The sequence below is a fragment of the Mandrillus leucophaeus genome, unplaced genomic scaffold (genome assembly GCF_000951045.1).
Source record: "Mandrillus leucophaeus isolate KB7577 unplaced genomic scaffold, Mleu.le_1.0 Scaffold1623, whole genome shotgun sequence".
Classification (NCBI taxonomy): Eukaryota; Metazoa; Chordata; class Mammalia; order Primates; family Cercopithecidae; genus Mandrillus; species Mandrillus leucophaeus.
In genome coordinates, this window is record NW_012101614.1 from 58,837 (window position 1) to 73,287 (window position 14,451).

The 14,451-nt window shown below is 46.9% G+C and overlaps 1 protein-coding gene and 1 pseudogene across 1 annotated transcript in view; one reads left to right on the forward strand and one right to left on the reverse strand.

Moving 5' to 3' along the window:
- Positions 1-14,451, forward strand: part of LOC105536683 (cytochrome P450 4X1) — a 78,093-nt gene that overhangs the window by 20,557 nt on the left and 43,085 nt on the right. The window lies entirely within an intron of this gene.
- LOC105536684 lies at positions 7,882-13,455 on the reverse strand (annotated as a pseudogene).

A 14,451-nucleotide genomic window follows, 5' to 3' on the forward strand; every position in this document is an offset into this window, starting at 1 on the left:
TTATGGCTATCCAGTTTTCCCAGCACCATTTATTAAATAGGGAATCCTTTCCCCATTTCTTGTTTTTGTCAGGTTCATCAAAGATCAGATGGTTGTAGATGTGTGGTATTATTTCTGAGGGCTCTGTTCTGTTCCATTGGTCTATATCTCTGTTTTGGTACCAGTACCATGAAATAATATTGTATTGTATGTATATGGGACATTCTGTGTGCCCATTTGTCTGTTAATGGACATTTGAGTTCTTTCTTACATCTGTTGTGAATAATGGTGCCATGAACATTCGCTCACAAGTATCTGTTCAAATCCCTGTTTTCAATTCTTTTAGTTATATAGCCAGGATATATATGGTGTATATATATATATAGCCTGGATACTATGGTACTTGTGCTTTTATCTTTTTCGGGAACCACAAATCTGTTTTCCAAATTGATATGCCAATTTATGTTCACCAGCAATTTGTAAGAGTTCCAATTTTTCCACATCCTGTTAAATATTTGTTATTTTCCACTAAAAATAATTTCAGACTTCCTAAAGGGTATGAAGTGGTATCTCATTGTGTGTTTCATTTCCATTTCCATAATGATTAATGAAGTTGAGCATCTTTTCAGGTGCTTATTGACCATTTGCATATCTTCTTTACAGAAGTGTCTATTGAAGTCCTTTGCTGATTGTTGAATGGGGTTGTAGTATTTTGGTGTTGAGTGTTGGGAGTTCTTCATATATTCTCATTTGGATTGTGAATACATTCTTCCATTCTGTAGGCTGTCTTTTAGCTTTTCTATCCTTTTTTTTACTTTATATATGGTGTAGGTAAGGGTCTACCTTCATTATTTTACAAGTGGATATTCAGTGTCCCCCTCCTTCTCCACCTTCCTCTCTCCTTGTTCATGCTCCAGTCTCCATCTCTCCCATCCAAATGAGGCTTTCACTTTTGTTCTTCACCTCTCTCTTTTCACCCAGGTACTAGGGGTAGTCATGAGAGTGAGTGCCCAGTGCCTTGTGCTCTGTGAGCATGGCCGGCATGAGCCCTTGTGTACCACCTAATTCTGGGGGATCTGCTAAGCATCGTGTTCAGGAGGTTCCCAACTCACTATCCTGGCCCAATCCTTCCTCTCCCTCTAACCATAGCTGATCACTGACTGTTCAGATTTTCCCTTTCCTGCCCCTTCTCAGAGCATGGTTGAACTATCCCGGTAACCCAGGAGCCCAGAAGGCTTGGAGGGAGGTCCTGGCTGTAGGCACAACTGGGAGAGAAGCCCATCAGGGTACATCAGAATGAGATGTCACATCTCAGGCAGAGGAAGATCTGTCTATGGCATCCAGGGCCCTGGGCTGGGAATGGGGAGGAGTTGAAGGGACACCTGTCCTCAGATCCAGCAAGAGAAGCAAGGTCTGGATTGAGAGAGTCTGGTGCAAACAGGGCCACCAACCCAGTGAAGCTGGTGGAAGTGCATAGAGGCCAGGTGGTGAAGCAGAGCTGAGGGTTAGGAACACCAGCATTCAGGCAGTTGCCAAGTATGAACCGGGTTAAGGATGCTCCTGCTCCCTCAGGGTAGCCAGTCAGAGAGGCAGGGGACTACTGAGAGGTTGTGCTATGGGGAGGAGGGCTTGGAGTCTGACAACCTCTTTGCCTACCTGGGCTCCTCCTAGTGCTTGCTGAACAACTGTGTACTCTGTGAGCCTCCTCAGGAGCATGCAGGTCTCATATATGAGGGACGTTGACAGGTGCCTGGTCATGTGGTTGGAATGGCTGCCTCCTCAGTCTCATTTGAGCTGTGAAAAGCTGGGTGCCAGAAGCCCTTATGCCAGACCAGCCCTCTGAGGCTTTCCTGCTAAGCTCACTGCAGCCCCACTATGGTTGGGATTGTGTCATTGATCAAACTCTTGTTGGAAATTTCATCCCCAGTGTGACACCATTTGGAGATGCATCATAGTGAGGAGGTGTTTGGATCATGGGGATGGATCCTTCATAAATAAATTATTGTCCCCAGCCGGGCATGGTGGCTCATGTCTGTAATCCCAGCACTTTGGGAGGCTGAGGCAGGTATACCACCTGAGGTCAGGAGTTAGAGACCAGTCTGACCTACATGGAGAAACCCCGTCTCTACTAAATATACAAAATTAGCCAGGTGTAGTGTGGTGGCACATGCCTATAATCCCAGCTACTTGGGAGGCTGAGGCAGGAGAATCACTTGAACCCAGGAGGTGGAGGTTGTGGTGTGCCGAGATCATGCCATTGCACTCCAGCTTGGGCAACAAGAGTGAAACTCCATCTCAGAAAATGATAATAATAATAAAATAGATAAATAAATTACTGTCCCCTTCCTACTTTGCAGGTGTGAGTCAGTTCTCACTCTAGGTGGAATGGTTGTATTCCCAGGAGAGTGGCTCCTGAAAACAGTGCGGCTTTCTTGGTGTCTCTTTCTTGTTTCCTCTCTCACCATGTGATCTGTGTGCATGGCTGCTTCTCATTCTTTCTATCATGGGTGAAAGCAGCATGAGGACTACACCAGATTCAGCTGCCAAATCTTGGGCCCTCCAGCCGTCAGAATCACGAGCCAAAGAAACCTCTTTTCTTTGTAAATTACCCAGCCTCAGGTACTCTGTTACAGGAAAACAAAACACACTAAGATAGGTCCTTAGCTCAGCCCTGCTCTGATTCATCTCATATGAGGAAAGCTAAATCTTGAATGGAGTAGAGGTCTGGAATCTTTCCCCTATAGATGTGAGCTTCTCCCTCTGATCTCCTAGAGAAAAATCCTTTATCTAAACTGCCAAGAAAGCCTCAGGAGCTGGGTATGGTGTGGGCATCATGGGTCACAGGCATGCAATTGTATGAAGCAGGGTAAGCTGGGTTAATCCCTTCTGGGGTCCTTACACCACAGCGAAGATATCAACTCTCTTTTTCCTCCTCTGAAGAGACTTGTCTCCACTATATTTCCTCCCCCTTGGTGTCTTCTCTCCTGTCTCTCTCCTTTGAAGGAAATGCAGACACATACACCTTGTGCACTTTATTCCATAGAAGAGTGAAGACAGAGGGGTTCTGTGAATAGCAATCAGATTGCCAGCTACCTTACAAGACAAATGTAGATGAACATATAGAATGACAATCAGACAGGAACTGTGCTAGGCTGAATCAAGACCCTAGATGATGTCCACATCCTAATACATGGAATCCATTATCATGTGATGGCATATATCAAAATGGACTTTGAAGTAGTAAGCAATGGATTTTGAGATGGTGAAATTATTCTGGATTATCTGAATGAACTAGATGGAACCACAAAAGTCCTTACTAGAAGGAAAGAGATGTGAGGACAGTAAGAGAGAAAGAGATTTGAAATGCTGTTGGCTTCAAAGACGGAGAGGGGCCAATACCAAGGAAAAAAAAGGCAGCTCTGGAACTGAAAGAGTAAGGGGTAAGACTCTTCCCTAGACCCCTGGAAAGGGGTTGACCCTGTCTGCAACTTGTTTTCATCCAGTGAAACCCATTTCTGACTTTGACTTACTGAACTATAAGATAATACATTTCTATTATTTAAAATTACTAAAGTGTAGTAGTTTATTTCAGCAGCAATAGAAAATGCCTACATGGTACAGACAAGCAGACAGGAGATAGACAGGTGTAGTGGCAGACAGGCTGGAGGGCAGGAAGAAGACTGGGTGTTGGATGGAAAGCCAATGATGCAGGTGGGTAGGAGATAGATAGACAAGCACGTAGGGAGCCTGGAGAAAGGTGAATGAGAAATGGGAAGACAGACTGAAAGACAGAAATAGGACAGCAAACAGGTGAGAAGAAGGGCACGTGGCCAGATAGAAAGCAGGATGTGGGCAGACAGGCAGGGGACAGCAGCAGAGGTCAGGAAGAGAGGATGGCAGGTGAAGGCCCTCAGAGCTGGCCCTTGTCCCCACAGGGGTTAGGGAGCTTCCTGAGATTCAGGTGAATCCCACTGCTGGACTTCAACACAACTCGTGATATGGGGATGGGGATCCTGGTGGGGTCAGGCAGCAGCTCGAAGCGGAGCAGGGTCAGGGCCGTGGCCACCTTCAGCTAGTTCATGGCAAATTGCTTCCCGATGCAGTTCCTGGGCCAGGCAGAGACAATGAATTGAGAAGAGGCCTCAGGCTCCATTCTGATCTGAGCAGGTTTTGGCTCTTATACACATCTAGATGTGTATAAGAGACAGCCCTTGAACTGGGGATTTAGGGTCTTCCTCTATGTGCCCAGCCCCAAAATCCTTTCCCTAAAGCCCACATGCCCCTCTACCCAGGCCTCGATTCACTCTTTTCCTTGACTTTAGACAGAGTCTGCCAATCTTCCAGGGCTAGCTCCTAACTCCTGTCTCTGCTCTGAGCAGGCCTGTAACCCTCTGTCAGGAGGTCCAGGGCTCTAAGGCAGAGTTTAATTACATGAATTTGTTGTGCCCAGACCCTCTGTTCCCCAAAGAAGACCACCAGAGTCCAGAGTCAAAGCCAAGTGGCAAAGATCTTTACGACAAGTTCGAACCTGGTCCCTCCATTACACAGTATACAAGAGGGCCCCGAACAATGCGAGTGCTTGCTTTTTTATAGCCCGAAAGTTACAGGGGAACAAAGGAATTCTTTCGGTTCCCGTGCTTTCAGTAAAACCTTGAACGGCTGTCTCCTTATCGGAGACCTTCCAGGTGGTGTTTGTACTGGGCTCAGGAAGTTTGAGCCCGGGGCTGAGGAATGTGCCCGGCTCCTTTCAAATTGTCATAGAGTTAATCAATGGTTTGTTCACTCTTCCACAGACAGTGTGTGGTTCCCCAGTATAGAGCCCAGTTCAGGTCCCTGTAAGGTAGGGGAGGCACACGCTCCAGTGCTCTCCATGTAGGGGTACACAGAGACCTGGATTCTTAGAGAGAGACCCAGATGGGTGGGAGAGGGCAGTCAGATGGGTAGTGGGAAGGCTTCCTGGGAGGACACTAGGTAGGTGGCCCTCAACTGTTACCCCACCTTCCTCCCACTCCATGGTCCAGGCTTACCCATCTGCCTACCAGCACCTGTAGCCTTCTAATTGTACTCCAGAAATGTCCCTCCTTGCTGTCCCTCAGTCTTCTCACCTGGACTTTCTGGGTCCCTGCTTGCCCTTCCTCCACACTGAAGCCACAGACCAGCTCAGATTCTCCCACACTCCTCAAAGAGGGGACAGCATCCCAGGTAGCAGCCAAGCCCTCCGTAGCTGTTGCCTCACCCAACTCTTACCAGGAGCCTGGACCATGGACATCCAGCCCACGTCCTAGCCCTGTTCATGTGGAGATGGCTGGGAGCATCCTCACTCCACCTATGCCTGCCACATCCTCAAGGCTAAGGCCAGGACCCAGCTGCCTCTCACTTCCTGCCAACTGTGCCTCTCCCACCTCAAGGCCCCAGTTGGCATCTGTGCTCCATCCATAAACAGTCCAGTGCCTAGGACAGTGCCAGAAACAGGAACACTCAATGAGTCACTTGTGGGGAAAAGAAAGATCAGACTGTTACTGCATCTATGTAGAAAGTAGACATAAGAGACTCCATTTTGTTCTGTACTAAGAACAATTCTTCTGCCTTGAGAGGCTGTTAATCTGTAACCCTACCCCCAACCCTGTGCTTGCAAAGACATGTGCTGTGGTGACTCAAGGTTTAATGGATTTGGGGCTATGCAGGATGTGCTTTGTTAAACAAGTGCCTGAAGGCAGTATGCTTGGTAAAAGTCATCACCATTCTCTAATCTCAAGTACCCAGGGACACAAACACTGTGGAAGGCCTCAGGGACCTCTGCCTAGGAAAGCTAGGTATTGTCCAAGGTTTCTCCCCATGTGATAGTCTGAAATATGGCCTCATGGGAAGGGAAAGACCTGACTGTCCCCCAGCCTGACACCCATAAAGGGTATGTGTTAAGCAGGATTAGTGAAAGAGGAAGGCCTCTTTGCAGTTGAGATAGAGGAAAGCATCTGTCTCCTGCCCGTCCCTGGGTAATGGAATGTCTCAATGTAAAATCCAATTGTATGTTCTATTTACTGAGATAGGAGAAAACCACCTTAGGGCTGGATGAAGGTGAGACATGCTAGCTAGCGGCAATGCTGCTCTTTAATGCACGGAAATGTTTATGGAGATGTTTGCATACATGCATATCAAAGCATAGCACTTTTCCTTAAACTTATTCATGACACAGAGATCTTTATTCATATGTCTTCCTGCTTACCCTCTCCCTACTATTACCCTATTGTCCTGCCACTTCTCCCTCCCTCTCTGAGATGGTAAAGATAATGATCAATAAATACTGAGGGAACTGAGAGACCGGTGCTAGCGCGGGTCCTCCATATGCTGAGAGCCGGTCCCCTGGGCCCACTTTTCTTTCTCTATACTTTGTCTCTGTGTCTCTTTCTTTTCCCAAGTCTCTCCTTCCACCTGACAAGAAATGCCCACAGGTGTGGAGGGGCAGGCTAGTCCTTCAGTCACTCAGTGACTGAATAAGTGAAAGGATGGATGAGGGAGTGATGTGTGCCTGGGGCATACAATGTGTTTCTACATAACAACACATTTTTGTTCTTGACTATGAACTCCTAGAGGCAGGGACAGTACCTTTTTCCTGTTTTCCCATCATGCTGCACAGGGCCTAACCCACAGAGGTAGGCTTAAGAAATACTTTTATATTTGAATGATGGTATTTAAGTTTTAAAATGCATAAAATAGAAGGAAATACACTGAGAGTAAATATTAGTTCTGGACTAGAAATGGAGCTTGGGGATGCTCTCCTGTCCTCTAGTGGCAGCAACATGATTAAGAGCCACTGTTTAGGAGGAAGTTGGCATCCTGGGATAAAACAGTGCTGGAGAAGGACTTTCTGGAACATCTGCTTAACAACCATTGTGTGAAAGTGGACTCACCATCGGGAGAATTCACATAATTACTCATTTAGAAAAACTATGTTTCTACTAACAATTTACTTAGTTCTTGGCATTTGCTTTTCATACGATGTTTCCTGTAGCCCTGAGGATTTCCACAGCAGTTATTTTGGAGTGCATATGTCCAACTCAGCAACTATTTCAAGTGTGTTTCATAATCCACACACAAAAGTCTTCAAATGTTATTTGTCATATACTGAAAAGAGGGTTTTCCTCAAAGGCAGTTTATTGTTCTCATTTTCATGTGTTTGTCAACATTTTGCTATGTGGCCTATGGGATCGTGGCATAGAGAACCCACTGCACAAAAACAATTTTACCAAATGGGAAAGGAGACACAAATATGTGAACACTATAACACAGTGGACATTTGTTGGACAAGACAGCAAAATATTTGAGACAATGCATATGGGTATAAAACTTTCTGCAAAGGGTTGTTTTAACCGTTCACTTTTTTGGCTTATAAGGGAGGACTAGCAAGGCACCTTAATTCTAAATATATGCAAATATTTCAGTTTTTTCACATAACACATGGGTGAATTAAGTAGAAATGGTAGTGTGCTGCAATGGCAATATGTAGGGGAGAGAGAAATTGACTTTAATATCTCTGAAAATTGAGAAATGCTAATATATACAATTTAATTGACTGAACAAGTCTAATATTGAAAACTCATACTCCTCAAATGAGGAAAACACCAGAATACATGAAAGTTCAGAACACACACACTCAGTGAATTTTGGCTGGACATTGGAAAAAGCACAGGGAGCGAGGTCGCCGTCCTGTGCCCTGAAATGCCGTCTTTCTTTTGTACACAGAGACATCAGCATCAGACTTCCTTCCCACAAACACCAGCATCCAAAGATGTAGGTGAAGATGGCACATATGAATTAGGGAGCCATAAGCATCAGCTGTGTGCCCAGAGCCTCCCCCTGTTTCTCAACCTCCACCTCCACCTCCATTACCAGCATTATGGCGCCTCACCTCGATCCTCCTGAGAAGGGCAGGAAAGCATGGCTGTGTCAAGCAGAACCCGATACAAAGCGGGAAGGGTCAAACTCCTGCAGAGAGAGCACCAGGGCAGGACAGATAAAAGTCCAACCTCTGTTATCTACCCATAAAGAGACAGGATCCCCTGAGCAGGAGAATGTGTTGGGCCTGAGAGATCATCCTCCTCCAAGGCCTTCTTACCTCTGGGTTTGACCACATCTTTGGGTTGTGGTGAAGGCCACAAATGGAAAGAGTGACTTTCAATCCTGTGGGGAGGGTGTGGAAGAGAGAGAGAAGATGGATCATATCCATGAGGTGGCCTGGTGCCTCACGCAGCAGGGGACAAGTTTTGCCTCAAATAATCACTTTGAGCAGGATGATACAGGGGTGCTGAGCTTGGTTAAGCATGTGAGCTCAAAGGATGAGTAGAAAACCATGAATCCAGGAATAAGAAGCAAGAAAGCATTGGTATTTTACTGTTTGTAGTAAGTGCACTGCGAACCTACCTTCATCAAATGCCTCCAAGGGCCACTGGAGAATATACATGAACCCACTCAATACCCACAACAATGATCCAAGGAAGACATTCCTTTATTCCCAAATTTCAGAGGAGCTACCTCAGTCTCAGAGGCTGATTGTCTTGCCTGTGGTCACACAGCTAGAATATGACAAGACTGAGACCAGACCCAGTGGGGGTTGAGCCTTGGTGGATTCTGTCCACTGTAGTGGTCTCAAATACGGTCATCAGTGGCTCTCTGTCATCAATCTGAGGGCTCCTCAAAAGCTGGACAACAGCTGACTCATGACTTATGATTCCTGATCTCCCTCATTTGCCTTAACCCGATCAGGAAAGAACCACATCTCCCTGTGCCTGTGTCTGATTCTTTCTAACCCTCCACATCTCATGGGATAGAATTTTAGGGCTTTTGTTCCCAAGGCCACATGCAGAGGCTAACATTTATTTATCAGACTTTTGGTGGTTCAAGCTCTTTGCCAGGCATTTCAAATTCTTCATCCTAACTATAAAATATGTTTCATTTTTTGACAAGGAAAGGGAGGCTCAGAGAGGTTTGCAATTGCTGAAGCACAGGTACATTCCTGACCCTCCGCATCTCCCTGTGGAGAGCTTAGGTAAGTGGATGGGGGAAGTTCGTACCTTTGGGCAAGGAGCGCCCATCAGGGAAAGTGACGGGAGTGCTGAGCTCTCTGCCAATGCCTGGCACCAGTGGGTAGAGTCTGAGCACCTCCTTGATGCCCATGGTGGTGTAGGGCATCTTGTCCAGGTGGTCCCTGAAACAAAGTCCATCCTGAACATCAGCAGGGCCTGAGAAGACCAGGTGAATCCCCCCTATAGAGAGAGCATGACTCCTGCATCTCTTGAACCCTCACTCACCAGGTGATGGAGGCTCCATCCCCCAGGAAGCTCTGGATCTCCTCCTGGCACCTCTGCTGAAGCTTGGGGTGTGTGGCCAGAGCATAGAGGATCCAGGAGATGCCACTGGCTGTGGTGTCATGGCCTCCAAACATAAATGTGTCTGCCTCAGAACGGAGGTCCTTGTCTGACAAGCTGCTCTCATTCTCCATCTGGGGAGGCTGAGGTAAGAGTGCAGGGTTAGTCTCTTGCTCTGTGCTTTGGGAAAAGCCTCTGGCCTCTCCTACACACACTCACTTTGGCCAAGAGAAGGATGTCCAGGAAATCCAAGTGCATCTTCCTCCTGACCTTCTCCAGCTCCCCCTCCTCTTTCAAGTGAGCCTTCCTCAGTTGGATCGCTCGATCTGTTCCAGAACAGTGGTTACTATACAGAGCCGAGAGTGTCAGCAGCCCCCAGGAGGCCCAGCGGTTCACCTGCCCCCATGTGGGTGCCCGGTAGACCTCAGCGTGAGTGTGGGTGTGGATGCATGTTCAGGAGTAAAAATTCTAGTGCTGTGTGAGGCAGGGCAGGCCTCCCTGCAATGGCACAACCCACGGGGCTGCTGCTTGAATGCTGCTTGGATGGGGTCTCAGGTAACCATCCCCATGTGGGGACACAGGGAAATGCCTGCACGGTGCCTGCCCCTAACATCTCAGCTCCCAGCCCCCGCTTTATGGAAATCTCCGTCATGGGTGTGTCCCAGTTTCTGCAGGGGCCACAGGGGGCCTGGCTGTGTGTGATGAGTCAGGGCAGCCTCCTTTAGCTGTGCCTGTTGAAGGGAGGAGACAAGAAGAGGAATGGACAAGCTGGCAGGCACGGTGGTTCCAGCAGCTGATAGGGGTCAGGCTGTAGATAGTGTCATTCTGATGAAAGACATTGCTCGTGCGGGAAACAGCTTTTTAAGGTCCCCAATGGCCTGGATGTAGGATTGGATATCCCTGAGGGAAAGGATGCAGAAGAGACCAAAGTCAAAGGGGCCTCTGGTTTGGAGGCAATGTGGAATCTGGATGGAGATAGCTTCAAACACGGGACAGGCATCACTGAGGCACTTGTTTCTTCTGTCTTAGAGCTCTGTGATCCTGAGGTTTTTATAAGATATTGTGAACAGCCAGGGTCTACCTGTGCTAGGGATAAGGAATCCTTAGCTGAAGCATGGTTTGGTCTGGTCTGGGATTAGAGCTTTGTCATAGGCTGAGTCTTTCTTCCTGTAGAGGTGAGCCCACAAACTGCCCCACCTGCCTCTCAGGTATGTCCATGCAGTTGATAAGAACATGAACCCCACAGCTGGAGAGTTATCACTGACCGGTCCAGCTGGATGTTGAAGGCACACTTCAGGATGGTGTCCAGGGTCATCAAGGAGACGTGCTGAAAGACCTCCAGAGGGGAGTCCTGGCCAATGAGCTCTTCCCATTTGTCCTGTAGTGGGAGAGGGCATGGACCTTCTTAATTCCCCAGAAGTCTTTTGCTAATAGGGCTTGGCTTTTCCCTTTATCTCCAGATATCATGGTTGGGATCCCTTATTTTAAGAGCAGATGTAGTGCTGATATTCATATTGTGAATCAATATGTGTAAACCAATACCTAGTTTTCAAAGTTTTAATGCAGCATTAACCATGTTTGCTCACAATAGCCTGAAGTAAGTTTTGTATTCTTAGATTCAGTTATACTCTATAGTTGGCTGGAAACATTTTTTGTTGTTGTTTATGAATAAATAATAGGAGTACTCTTCAGTGTTCTGAAAACTGAGCTTGTTCTGAGAGACTGATTGCATCTCAACTTTAGGGGGACAAGTGTCAAAACAAAAGGAAGTCTAAAAGGCCCATATACATGGTAAAACCCCGTCTCTACTAAAAATACAAAAATTGGCTGGGCATAGTGGCGGGCGCCTGTAGTCCCAGCTACTTGGGAGGCTGAGGCAGGAGAATGGGGTGAACCTGGAAGGCGGAGTTTGCAGAGAGCCGAGATTGCGCCACCGCACTCCAGCCTGGATGACAAGCGAGACTACGCGTCTCAAAAAAAAAAAAGTCTCATATAGGTGCCTAATGGAGGCACATCAGGGACTTCAATTAATTTTCATTCGTGAAATATTTGCTGATCACAGTTGAGTGAGAAATCAGAGTCTGGAAAGGAGAGAAGGGTACGGCAGCTCTGGCTCTGAGAATAAAGAGTTGGTGTCCCTTTCACTGCACGCACGGCTCAAATCCATGCAGAAAGCTCTGGGTCCCAGGCCAGAGCCTCAGTGAGTGACATCCTGGCCTGTCCATCCTGACACTGGAGATGACATTGTCAAGGCCATCAGGGGTAGGGTGTCCTGATGTCCAGCAGATTGACCATCTCTCCAGTCCCCTGCACTGAAGATTTCAAAGTGGGAGGCAGAATTTATCCACTGTGATCCTCATTCCCTGTGACAATGAGCAAAGTGTGGATGCAACTTGATGCCTGGGTGCTCTGCTATCACATCACTTTTGGGGAACCCTACTCTCACAGTAATGGTCTGAGTGTGTTATTCTCTTTGGCTGTGTCTATGGCTGTCTGTGGGACACAGAGTTGAGAGTAAAATTGGTGAGAGTGCATGCTGTGATTGGATGTCTGGAGGGGAGAAAGATGGACTCACCAATATCATGTGTATGGAGTCCGCCATGAGCCCCATATAGGACTTCAAGATGTCATAATGGAATGCTGGGGTCAGCATCCGCCAGTGCTGGTGCCACTTCTGCCCATTCAGCAGGGGCAAACCATACCCTGGGCCAAGAGATGGGTGTGTGTATGTGTGTTGGGGAGAGGCGGGATGAAAGGGATCTCTTGGGAAGGAGACAAGGTGGTTTCTGAGGGGAGAAAACCTAGAAGGTACTTCGTGGGCTATGGCAGGGAAAGCAGGTGCATTTCAGGTATGAGAATGTCCTAATCGGGCTGATACATCCCTGTGATTAGGACAGTTGTGAGATGAAGTTTGGAAAGAGTTGTGGGCAGATGTTAAATAAATATCAGGCTGAGGATGTCTGGAGAGAACTGAGAAGTGAAGTGGAAGAAGCTGAGCCTGAGGAGAGCTCACACCAGCATTAGGACAGGGTGAGGGTCTTGTTAAAAGAAGGGACATGAAACTGGATTAGGGATGGGTCATGACAGTGGTGGCCCCTCACCTTTTGTTCTCTGTGAGCCAAAGAGTTTGCTCTTGGCAAATCTAACTGGGGAGCAGATGGGGAACTGGGGAGCGGTCCTAGTTTACATGTACATACCAATCCAGGGAGCCAGGAATCTGCAGTTTTCTGGAATTTTGGAGTCTGAGAGATAAGACAAGGCTTTACAGGAAACTGGGAGCTACTACTACTAAATTTGGCATCCCCAGAGGCAGCTGTGGTTCAGACCACGGGCTTCTATCAGTTGATAATGTCTGTGTGTTGGCAGTTTGACCTGTGTCATTTCCCATTTTGCCTCCTGTCCCTTTCCAAGTCTGCCATGAAGATCAATTTGGGCTCAGGAAGTCAGATTCAGTGTTCCAGCACCAGAACACCCACAGATCTAGGAAGGAGTTGGTAAGAAACATAGGCAATGTCCTCCAGGCCAGAGGGTAAGACAGAGCCATTGGTGGTGGCTTAGTCTACCAGTGACCCAGGACTGGAAGGAGTTATAGTTACCAAATCCATGTCATAATTCATTGATGAGTGAAAATGAGAATAAGAACCAAAATCTCAAAATTATAGATCAACACCAGTACCATATGCATATACCCACGTATCTATGAGACATGTGGCAATGTACATTTCAGATTAACTCTATTAGCTTAAAACAGCAAGAAAGAAAAGGAAGAACAGCAAATTTACCCCCACACGGTTGTTTTAAACATTCAATACTCAGTAAATACTTCTGGCTGTAGCCTAGACTGTGGGCTTTGTGGATGGTTGGAACAGGGTTTAGACATTAACGTTTGAACTGCCACTTTCTACTGGGTTTTTACAGACCCAGGGGCATGTATCAGCAGGGAAGAGCTGATGCAGTCAGGATGAAGTGTCAATCTCACCTGATGTCCCCAGAATCACCTTCATGTAGTCAGGGTCATAGAGCTGGACACAAACTTTGCCTCCCCATAGACAAGAGGACAGGCACTTGGGAATGTCTCCACCCATTTTTGAGTCTGTTGTAGCTCCTGGTCCTGTTGGAACTATCAACGAGGGTAGACAGATGAATGCTTTCATTTAGTTGTAGTCTTTGCAGTGGGAGCGAAGGGCAGGACAACCACAGAGACCATGTAGTTCTGGAGGTACCAGTACAAGTTAGGAATTTGGAACTGTTTCTGATGACCTGGGCTCTGATCCAGATTCTTGTTCTCTCCCCAAGACTTGACCTAAGGTCAGATTCTGTCTCTCTGCTGTGTAGAGCTATGGGCACAATACTGCCTGCAGAAACTTCAGTCGGTTATTGTTTCCATATTGTGTAAAATCTCTAGAAGTCATAAATACAACAATTTCCATGGACAATGTGCATAACTTGTATCACCCAATAAGCAGATTTGTAAAATAATTTAGTATATTTACAGAATAAAATGAATTAATGTAAACATTTTAAATTACACAATAATTTTATATAATCATATTCATTATATTTTCAGTATTAATCTAGCATATATGGTAAGCATGTGTTAAGATAAAACAGTGATCAAAGGATTGTTCAGGGGGGTGCTGAAGATGGCTGAACAGGAACAGCTCCAGCCTCCAGCTCCCAGCATGAGCAACACAGAAGATGGGTGATTTCTGCATTTTCAACTGAGGTAGTGGATTCATCTCACTGGGGCATGTCGAACAGTTGGTACTGGTGAGTGGATGCAGCCCAACCAGTGAGAGCTGAAGCACAGCGAGGCATCACCTCACCTGGGAAGTGCAAGGGGGAAGGAAATTCCTTTTCCTAGCCAAGGGAAACTCAGACACACAACACTTGGAAAATCGGGTAACTCCCACCCTAATACTGTGCTTTACCAAGGGTCTTAGCAAAAGGCACACCAGGAGATTATATCCCAAGCCTGGCCTGGAGGGTCCCACGCCCACAGAGCCTCCCTCATTGCTAGCACAGCAGTCTGAGATCTAACTGCAAGGCAGCAGCGAGGCTGGGGGAGGGGCACCCACCATTGCTAAAGCTTAAGTAGGTAAACAAAGCT